Raw genomic sequence first — 10,968 nt, 5'->3', positions numbered from 1 at the left:
TTTTAGTAATTCATGAGGTTCTTGACTTTTTTTATTGTTTGTTTGGTTTATTGAGGGTTTTTTTTGTTTTGTTTTGTTTTTTGTGTCCTAACAAAGGAGAGTTTTATTGGGAGATTCAACAAGAGATTAAAGATCACTCTTCTGGATGCTTAAAAAATATCTTCTAAATGTGAAGATGAAGAGACCAAGCAGAAAACTAAATATATTTGGAAAAATACAAGACGTGGGCAGCCTACCAAACAGCAGAGCTGCCCCAAAAGAGATTGTTGATAACAGCTAAGAGTTGTGATGAAAGATGAACAGCTGAGTTTTAGCTTTCTTGAACTGGAGCCGGGGGTGACACATCGAGAGGAAATGCCAGACAGACAGGCTGAAATTTCATTTGGACACAAGCAGATGGGTCTGGAACAGAGACATTGATCTGAGGCTTGTCCATATAAAGACAGTAATTAACTTTGTACTTACAGATGAGTCAGGTTGGTGAGCAAAGAGAAGGAAACCACAGGCAGACTGCTCTACAAGGCTCAAAGTGTGAGCTAATATTTTCCTTCCCTATTTTCATGCCCATGAAATAATGTGCACTTTCACATCACTTGCTTCAGTGATTTCTTAAGCACAGAAATCAGATTTTCCACAGACCTGAGCCTTCAGAAGAATCCTAAAATACTAAAAAAGGGTACTGACAACAGCACACATTGTCAGAAAAACAATATGTATTTCAGTTTTGGAAACCTAAAGGGTTACTGACATACATACAAGCAGTGAGTTATGTATTAAATATTGCATGTGAGTGAGAAAAATTATATATGACTCTTTGAGAAGAACAAAATAAGCCCCACTGATGCTGAGAGAACTGAGAGACTGAAACTACTGATCTTCCTTTTCACTGACCAGGTGTGGACTGCAAGTTATTTCTGGAGCCTGTCAAGAGAGCATCAGGTTGGTTTAGATGACAGAGGAGAATTCCAACACAGGACTTGTGTGGGGCATAAAGAATTTCTCTGACTCCTGAGGATACTCAGAAAATGAGCATCCATCACAAGACAGGGTCTGAAGTGCTTTGTGGTCAGCTCATCTCCACAGAAACACAGCTTCTTCAGTGAAATTCCCAATAGGACATGAAAGATGTGGGGTGACCTTTCATACTAACAGTAAGGCACCTTAACTTGAGCCAAAACAAACAGCCTGATCTGGGATGTTTCAACACCCCTCACTTGCCAAAATCAATCCTGCAAGAGTCCTTCTTGGACAACTTGAAAATAAGACTGTCCTGAGTCTGGTGTTTGGAAATGTAGCCCAGTTGCAATACCCCTAAATATCTGTGCTCTGTCAGGAGCAGGCACATCTGTGCTTGCTCTCATAATCTCTGCCAGCATCTGTCTACCTCATGCTTTTGCCAATACCCACCCACATGTAGTAGCCCCCAGCTGACTTTGACAGCTGCAGTCCTCAACAGCCACAAGCTGGTCAACACCAGTGAATACTCTCATTGCTGTTGACTTCTATACCTCCCCTTTGAAGCCTCTCCCACCTGCAACATCTTTGGGTGAAGGCAATGCAGGTGCCCAGACCTCCTGGAGACGTGCACAGCACGTGTGCTCTAGCTGTTCTCCACAAGCACCACAGCATCCATAATGTCTAAGGGGACACCAAGGTTGTGAGATGGATAAGGGTGTAGGTGTGCACCTGTTCAGACAGCTAAAAAAGGGACATTCTGCTGCATGTGAATTTTTCAATGCAGGGCTGCATCTTTGGAAGACATCAGTTTTAGCAGATCCAAGCTAAGCATATACTGCTAATTTAGTTTGCCATTAAGCACATTTTTCAGCAATCTTTATTAGATTTCTCTTGGATAAATATGCTTTCACTCAAGTACCAGAATTTTCTTCAGCTTCTTTGTCTCCCTTTTTCTCTTCAGGTCATTTGATGATTGACAGCTCAATGTACTGCAGGAACATTGGAGGGTAAGAGATAACTGTGTGCTGCAGTCAGAAGGTCCATGCTGCATAAAATGTATTCTCTTCATTATTACCTATTTGACAGAGATTTAAGAGGGTTTTGCAGCTAAGGGCCACATATAAAAAGACTACAAATCATTTCCAAAAGAAAAATTGCAAAAAGTCTGGCTAATTTACAGTGAGATATACTCACCTACTTTAAGGAGTAGATGAAAGCACATCTGCAGGATGCACCTCCACATAATGGGAAGGAAATTGAAGTAACAGACAGCTGCTTACAAATTCTGGGAATTATATATGCTTCCACTGGAAAATGGTAAGTTGTTGAACTCAGAATCAGTAGAATCCCCAATGTTTCTTTGTTTTTCTGTTTGTTTTATAATTAGCAAAAGGAAAGGCACACATTGTATCTGCAGCCACATGAAAAGGAAAATCTGCTTTTGAGCACTGCTGGCATTGGAGTTCATTTCCCCATTGCTCCCATTTTCCCCATGGATCCTGGGCCCCAGCTGGATCAGACATCCCCAGAGCCACATCTTCCTTCCCAGAGACCCTGCTGAGTGTCTCCCAACAAGGCAAGGGAGAAAATGTGTCATTGGAGGATTCTGAATTCTGCATTCAGCACATCTGCACCGGTGACAGGAGTGAAACACAGCCTTCTGTCCTGCTCTCCTCCTCTGTCCTCACCTTCCTACCCTGGTGCTGGTCCAAACACTTGCAGTTTCATGATGGACATGTTTCCATGTGGCACAGCCTGACAATCAGCACTTGGCCAGAGAGCAGTACAGCAGGAGGGGAGGTGGGGAGCTGGAGGTCCCATGAGGGTAGCTCAGGCAGATGGAAAAATTAATAACAGATCATAATGCACAAAGCACTCAGAGAAAGCCAGTTTTACATTCTTGCCTGTTGGTACAGATTATGGGAACCCCATTAATCCGCCATTTAATTCATGACTGCTCTGTAGCACCTGCCTTCAGGAGCCTCATGTGCTCCCTGGTTCATATACATAATCCAAAGATGCTGGTAGAGGTCTTTGATAACCTGAAAATTCAAAGAGGTACTAATCCACAATGCAGTAGATAACCTTAAATGTTAAAGAAAAAACAAAATTTGTGAATGGTCAGATGACAGATGCAAGAGGGAGCTATCCACAAGCTTCTGAATTCAAGCTGATCCCAGGGATACACATACCTTAGTCTGTGGGCTCTTTTGCAGAACTCCTGTATTTAGATAAAACACAGCCAACACTTCTTGAGTGCTCCATTAAACCAAGCTCACCTTTGCAGGGAGCTGTGCAAGGCCTGCATTACTTTAGCCTGTGAGTGCTTTGCTTTTAGTGTTTGTTTTTGAACAGCATTGAAAATATGTGCTTTCATCTTTGTCACCCTTCAACACCAAAACAAAAATAACTACTATAAACAACAGTATAAATAGATTCAGAAGAAAGTAGGCAAGTCATTGGGAAATTTCCCCTCTTTCCTAAATGGCAGTGATTCCACTCTAGAAATAGTGCCCAGGAACAGTGTTTCTAGTGTCCCTTTACCTTAGTGACTCTCTGATACCAGTGTAGCACAAGCCTCGCCTCTGTGAATGCAACCCTCTCCTCCATAAGACACTTTCATAAGCCTTGCAGGACATTTTGAGACAAATACACCTCTGTCAGATATGACTGTTGCTGGCAAAGAATTTTGAGGTAGGCGGACACAACCTCTGAGAGCGTGCTCACACAGGATCATTTCCATAGGGACAAAATTGAAGAGGGCAAACCCTTGTGACAGGAGGCATTTGCAGCCAGACTATGATGCCACCCCATCAACCTAGAGACCTGAAAAAGCTTGGCCACTTGGGGAACCTACAAAATACAGAATAAAGGGGCAGAAAAAAAGCTGAGAATCTTGATGAGCAATGATTCAGTTATTTGCTTTGGCACATGCAAGGAAATCCAGAATCCTCCTTGTTCACAGCTATCCCAGTGCCTGCATCAAAAACAATTTGCCTCCTAGACCTCAGCTAACCCATGCTGAAGGCAGAAAAAGGGACAGGTGGATTGGCTGCCTGATCCCATAGGCACAGCTCTCCCTGTTGTCACTGGCCAGAGCCCATAGAGAAGAGAAGTGGGAATGGTTGTCAGAGATGACATCACTTGTCTCCCTCTCTGCTTTGCCGTGCCAGCGACCTTTCCTCACCTCAGCTAGCAAACTGGAAAGGAAACATCTGTTGGGGGACTGGTGGTGAGAGCAGGACCAACACAGCATAGCTGTGAGGCCACTGAAGAACAGGGAGGATGAGCATGAGAGAGATGGCTGTCAGAGGGCAGCTGAACAGATGGAGCAGCATGGATGTAGCTCCTGCAGCAGGACGGGAGGTTGGGGAGCAGGTTCTGCCCTGCACAAAGATATGTGTAAGGGTTTACTTGCCTGGAACCTCTCGTTGTTCTTCTGGTCATTTCTGAATGAAATAAGGGAAGCACATGAGGAAAGAAAGAAGCAGGGAAAGAAGAGCATCTCTAGAGCAAAGCTGTCACCGAGTAACTTGGGAGGCTTTGTCCTAAGACAGAGGATCCAGTTCAGCTCCCTCTCAAATCACAAGAAAGGCTCTCATGCTCTGCTCTTTGCTTAGCAAACTACAGCTCTACAGACTGGTTCCAAATATTTCAATTCCTCAGTTTTTAGAAAATTCTAGTCACCTTGAAGTCAAGTCATCAAGAGACAGACCTTCTAAAAGTTTTACCCCACAACCCTGTTGCCTCAGCACAGACAAACAGCGGTCCTACAGGGTCCACCGATCTGGTTTGTGTGTCAGTCACCTGCCCTGTGTACTTCTGCCTAAGAATGCAATCCTGTCCTGCCCTTTCCTTCCCCAAAGATGTCCAAGCAGAGAAAAACAGAGTAGTTGTTCTGTTGGTAGGACAAAAACACATGTTCTCTGTAAGCCACCAAGACAGATAAAGCTGTCTAAAAAATCCCAAACCCTCTAAATTTAATAAGTGTCAGAGCATTGCTGATGCAATGCTCAGCTGATGGATGAGGTGCTGAGAGCAACCCAAAAGTCAATGCCACTCTGAATACCATCTGCAGAATAAACTACCCATGTCATGGACATCAATAGGCAGCTGCATTAATGACAGTGCTTGGCCTTGTTTAAATCAGGGCCAAGCTTTAGTCAAGCAAGGGCAGAAAGGGAAATTAGAGACTAAAGCTGCTACAGCTTGAGGACAGAGCACAACTCAAAGGCCATACAGTTCAGTGAAGCAGCATGGAGACAATTTCCTACCTTCATCCCAGGTTCAGTAAAACTGAAAGTATATGATTCCAAGCTAATCTTGGTGGAGCTATTTCACCCGGGCAAAGGACAGCACTAACGCAGCTGTATTTGCTCCATTATTGGAGCGCAAAATACGGGATTTGTGGAAAAAACTTTGTCTTAAACAGGCTTGAGTACCCACTTGAACAGAGGGAAATTTGGAGTTTTCTCTATATTCATATTATTTTTTCTTTGTCTGTCTTAAACTAGAATTTGTTGAGTTAGGTATCATACAAAGGAAATGTGGAGACTCTGTTGAACATTCTTTTTCCATCATCTTTGCTGAATTTTTGTTCCATGGAGTGCTGTGGAGACAGTTACTTAATGGTTCCTCTGGATTGCCTTTGTTCAGTGTCTAAATTAGATCTCTGATTTGGTCTCCCAAGGGTTTTGAATGTTTTGCATTTGAGGGAAATTCTTTGAGGGTCTGGTAGGAATAAGTGAAACAGAAATTCTGTGTAAAACCACACAGGGCAGAGGGGTTAAAGAGAGTCTCATATATTCTTAGAGCACAACCAATGTCTGGTCTGGGTCTGGATTGTTGCATACTGTCACATACTCTTCTGGTTCTACAGCCCAAGTGGTTTTTGCTAACATTACAAAACAAAGAGCAATCTTCAACTTTAGACTTTGACAGCTGATAAGAATAAAACCAGAAGAAAGAAGATAAGTCCTAAAGTGCTAAAGAGTCCTACAGACAACCTCAACAGACGGTGGAGAGGAGGAGTTTAAGTTAGTCAAGCAGTAAATTAGGATGCATTAATGGGAAAGCATAAGGAGTTCACAATACTACTGATGGTACCAAAATTATCAGAACACATGCCTGACCCAAGATCCATCTCTGGAGTTTTCCTGGACTGTTCTGCTCAAATACTAAAAAAAAAAAAAAAAAAGCTTGGAATAAAATTAAATGAGTACCAGAAGATTCACTTAGGAGAGAAATAAAGAACACAAACACTAACAGAGTAGTACTCTCCATTGCCTAGATGACAGAAATGTTTTGAGGAGTTTTAAAATAATGTCAGAGAGTGTGAAGGTCATGTTCTGCTTATTAGAAGCCTTCAAGTTTCATCAGGAAAAAGTTCATTAGAAATTCCTCCACAGCTAGTAAAATATGTCTGCATTGAATGATCCAAATATTGTTCAAACTTATTAAAAAACTCCAATATAAGCGTAGTGTGCCTGTAGATGCAGTAGCAGACACAATGACAGTTATTAAAGTGCAAGTATGATCAGCTTCACGGCACTTATTATAATGTTAGTGTGGAGTGCTACTAGTAATGCAATGCTGAGAGTATGATAGTGTTGAGTATTTCATATTTTTAGAGAGCATTATATTCCAATTTTTGATAGATATCTGAGTTACCACCATCAAAAAAATATACCAGCTAAAAACATCACCATGTATGTAAAATCATCTACCATTTAACATGTATATTAAATGGTAGATGATTTTAACCTTCTTTTTCTTGGTACCAGTATCAAATTTTCTCACTCCAGTCTTTGACAGTACAAACCAGACCTTAACCTCATTTGTTATCCAGAGGAAGGATGTGGAGTGTCTAGCAGGCAGTTAAATAGTCCACATTCCAAAACACACAAGTGTCAGGCACATTGTACACCAGGAAGTTAGCCTTGCCAGCTCGTCCTGTCACCCTCTCTCCTTCTAGCTGTGGAGGGTAATCCAGGCCTCACTGCCTAACATCTGGGTACCTACCTCCACAGGGCAGCTTTATTCCCTTCTCTAACTCCTCTGGCACCTGCCAGATGCCTCTGCTATATCACTGCAAGCAATCTCTGCAGCTGTGGCTGGCACAACTGCTGTCTTGCGGATCTTTGACCTTCCCAGATAGTGCAGAAGAGATCTCTATTTCTTATTTGTCCTTGAGCAGTGAAAGTAGTATGCAGTAACTTTCATTGGATGTCATTGATTTAATGCTTCTCCAGATTTACTTCTGCCTTATATAACTTCTGGGTTTTTTCCAGTAAAATTCAGCAGGACTCACATGCAGAAATTTTCATGCATTAGAGCTTACAAAATCAGATCCTGTTGTCATTAATTTCATCTTTCCCTTTCAAAGGGAAAAAAACAAGTAATAATTAGCTATGGGTAATGGTAGAATGGATCGCTGCTCCTTGTAAAGAGCTCTTTTCCTCTACATTCAGAATCCTGGCTGCTGCAATTTCATTAAGGTTTGTAAACACCTGTGTTTCCAATGGAGGTTCATCTTCTCTGCCACCAGAAAGTTAAATGAATGCTTACTGCTCATAGTTACAGGTCAGAGTCAAGCGCCTTCTTTGCTCTAGCTAGCTGTCTGACAATCAGGAGCCACAGCATCCCACTGGAGACTAACACTTCTCTCATATCTCAAACACCCAATGCTTATTTCCTCCCTGTAGACAGATCAGAGGCAAGAGCAACACCACAGTCTGGGCAGCTTTCACTTGTTAAGTCTCTTTGCCCAAAGTTCAACAAGCTCTGGAACATGGTGATGCCTGTGCAGTGAGGTATCAGACATCTACCTTTTTAATTTTATTTTTTTTAGAAGCATACTCATCCTCTATTACAAATTATCTCTAAGATGTGAACGTTATATATTTTATGTTCATTACTCATCACTAGCCAATTAGATTAATAGAAATGGAGTATATCAAACATCATTCCCACAGCCTCTGTGGACACAATTGGATAAGTTTTGCACCAAAAGTGTAAGCATTGGCACACCCAGCACTGGAAAATCCAGAAAATAGAATAAAAGTCCTGTGAACGGCAGCTACCTGACAACTATTTAGGCCAAGACGTGCAGAGGAAATTGGATACAGATGAAGTCCCAGGAAACATTAAATATGGATGGGATACCTTGAAAGAGGAAAGATAAGGTGATGTATCTCAGCCTTAAAAAATGCACTGGGTTGAAAGATTCACTGCTAGGAAAATCCAGTATGATCAGAAACCTGCTGCATTACCTTGTGGAACATAGCTTGACAGTCTTTTGATGTATTTCAGGGAAGACTTATTCATCTGAAAGGGTGAGGCCAAAAAAAGGAGAAAAGAGGGGGAAAAAATCCTGCCTGGAGACCTTTTTTTAGTGCTTGTATTTCAGAATGATGACAGCTAATTATAGCAACAGCTCTCCTTCTGGGTGACCTTTGCTCACAGTGTGTGATACCTTGTTACTGGTGCAAACCAGGGAAATTAATTAAATCACCTCAGCCTAAGTCCTCACACCTTCAAAGCATTTCAGAATCTGACCCCTGGTTGGCTATGCAGCCATCCTGTCTCCCCAGTTTTCCAGTAGAAAGCACTTCCTGCTGTAAAGGCAAGCTGCTGCAGCAGCTCATCTCTGTGTGGGCCATCTGAGCCTAGAAAGCTGCAAAAGAATCCCTAACAAAAAGCAAGAGGTAATCAACATACCTAAGGCCTCACTTCAACTTACTGTCAGGGATAAACTCATGGTTGGCTTTCTGATAAAGCACTAATGCTGTAGGGAATGTCTGTATTCCTGACTTGTTCCTGTCTCCATTAATAAATTCATGTCACAGACTCATGTCACAGCTTGGTTAGCTGGCTACTCACAGACATCAAAGGAGACATGAAACTTCGAAGGGAGGGGCTGAGACATCACTGTGAAAGGTGGGTAAGAGAGATTTGTCTTGCATATTTGTTAAAAGGTCATATGAAAGAAATAAAAACAAGTTATCTTTTCTCTGGACAGAGGAGGAAAGTTGGGGCAACATTTCAGTGAGCTAGAAAAATAGAATCCTATCAGTGTTTGAGCACTCAAGCATTATGGAAGAAAGAAAAAATCCTTTGAAACCCCAAAACATTTTTTTTGTGAAATATTGAAAAGGTTATTTAGGCAATGTGATGTTTCTTGGGATTTTTTTCCCAAACAGAATGTTTTTGTCTCTGCTGCAATTTTTTCGCAGTCCAGTTTGACTTCCATTTTCATTCCATATGAATCTCCATTAACCTTCAGGCTTTATTTTCTTATTCTAAGTCAAATCAATTTAATCATGGTGCAGACCTGTAGCTTTTTTGCAAAAGAACTATGATAAAACTAAAGCAATTTGAATGCCATGTTGGTGTATACCAAATTACTCTGCTAGTAGAGAGAGGAGTTCAAAGGCTTTAAAAACACAGAATCCATTTTATTTTTTTTTTCTTAACAGTTTGTGAAATTGCTAAGAAGCTTAATGCACTGTTCAAAATATGTATTCAGTGAAAAACACTCAAATATGATGATGCACACATGCACTTCAGAAGTAGTTTCAAAGATTTGATAGAGCACCTAAAAGACTTTGTGTGCAAGCAATGCAAAGGGTTAAAAACTACCAACTTGACCCAAAAGGGGAACAAGTATGCTTTTGTATTTATTGGGCTGCACAACAAAGCAACATGTCTTTCCTTTTAAAAAGGCTGGGACTAATATGTTCAGAAAATGTTAGCAATACTATCAACCCAGAAGGTTAAGAGAAGGATTTACTTCTCTATAATGATTTATTGGACTGACAAGACAGTGTACAAATGGGGCTAGGAAATGCATGGGCAGAAAATCTTAGAAGGAAATCATTGTGTCAGGGCACTGAGCAGATAGATCCTTTCAGTAATGAAGCAAGTGTTCTAATTCATAAATCTTGTTTGTCAAGATAAATAAATAATAACTAAAAATAAAATAAAAACAGAATCAAGGCTGGTATCTCCTTGTCTTCAGCACGCACAGAGCAAAAAGGTTCTCTCCCTGGAGCACAACAGAACAGGAAGCATCATTTGTTGACCTACTCCAACAAGGCATGTCTTTGTGCCATTTTCCACCTTTTCTGATGAGTTTGTGCAGTATATTATCAATATTGGCTGTTGATGCCAAGGTTTCAGTTGTCACCCAAGTGTTCTGCCGTGACTTGGGTTTTAAGCAGCAAGTTGTCAATGTCCCTCCAAGAGATGGACACTGCAGTAAAACATGTCATTTCCTTGAATGGCCCAGATGTCAGAGAGAAGTTTTCTCATGGCAGATGAGGCTGTCTTTTAATCCTCCCCCTCTACACTGAGACTGATGGGATTGCATTCTTACCCATCTAGCAGAGTTCCACACATAAATTAGCCAGAGCAATTTCCCAGAGGGTCATAAACAACCATCAGCCTCTCGCTGACGTTCTCTGGATGGCATTACAGAGGAGATATATCCAAGGACACTTTACTTCAGTTCAGCAAATTTCAACATTGGGGCAAGAGCAATACTTGATATAATGCAAGAACTAACCAAAAATACTTCCCAGATGCACACAGGATAAGCATGATTTGAGTGGCATACTCTTCATCTTGTATCTATAACACGGTACAGCTTAGATCTTGGACCAGTGCTGGATCTTTCCCTGCCATTAAAAGCGAGTAGCCGATAAATGTCACTACAAAAAAAAAAAAAATCATCTCTCCTAAGTTTTATGATTTAAAATTAGACAACTGTGTTTAGGCAGCTGTCTGGTTGCCTTCCATAGCTGACAAAGAATCATCTCCATAATGCAATTCATGCCGCTCCTTTTATGTATTTCTGCCAGAGTGTTCTTCAAAAGTGCCTCCCTTTTACCTTTGGGAAGGAAGAAAATTCACCCACCATGTTTGAGATTATTTAACATAACTATGCAACTGTGCTCTTGAGCAATAGACACATTTTGTTTGTCTGAGACTGCTCGCACTCTGAAAGACTTC

The sequence above is a fragment of the Serinus canaria genome, chromosome 2, assembly GCF_022539315.1.
Source record: "Serinus canaria isolate serCan28SL12 chromosome 2, serCan2020, whole genome shotgun sequence".
Classification (NCBI taxonomy): Eukaryota; Metazoa; Chordata; class Aves; order Passeriformes; family Fringillidae; genus Serinus; species Serinus canaria.
The sequence above is the reverse complement of the archived record's forward strand: the minus strand, read 5'-3'. Positions refer to the sequence as shown.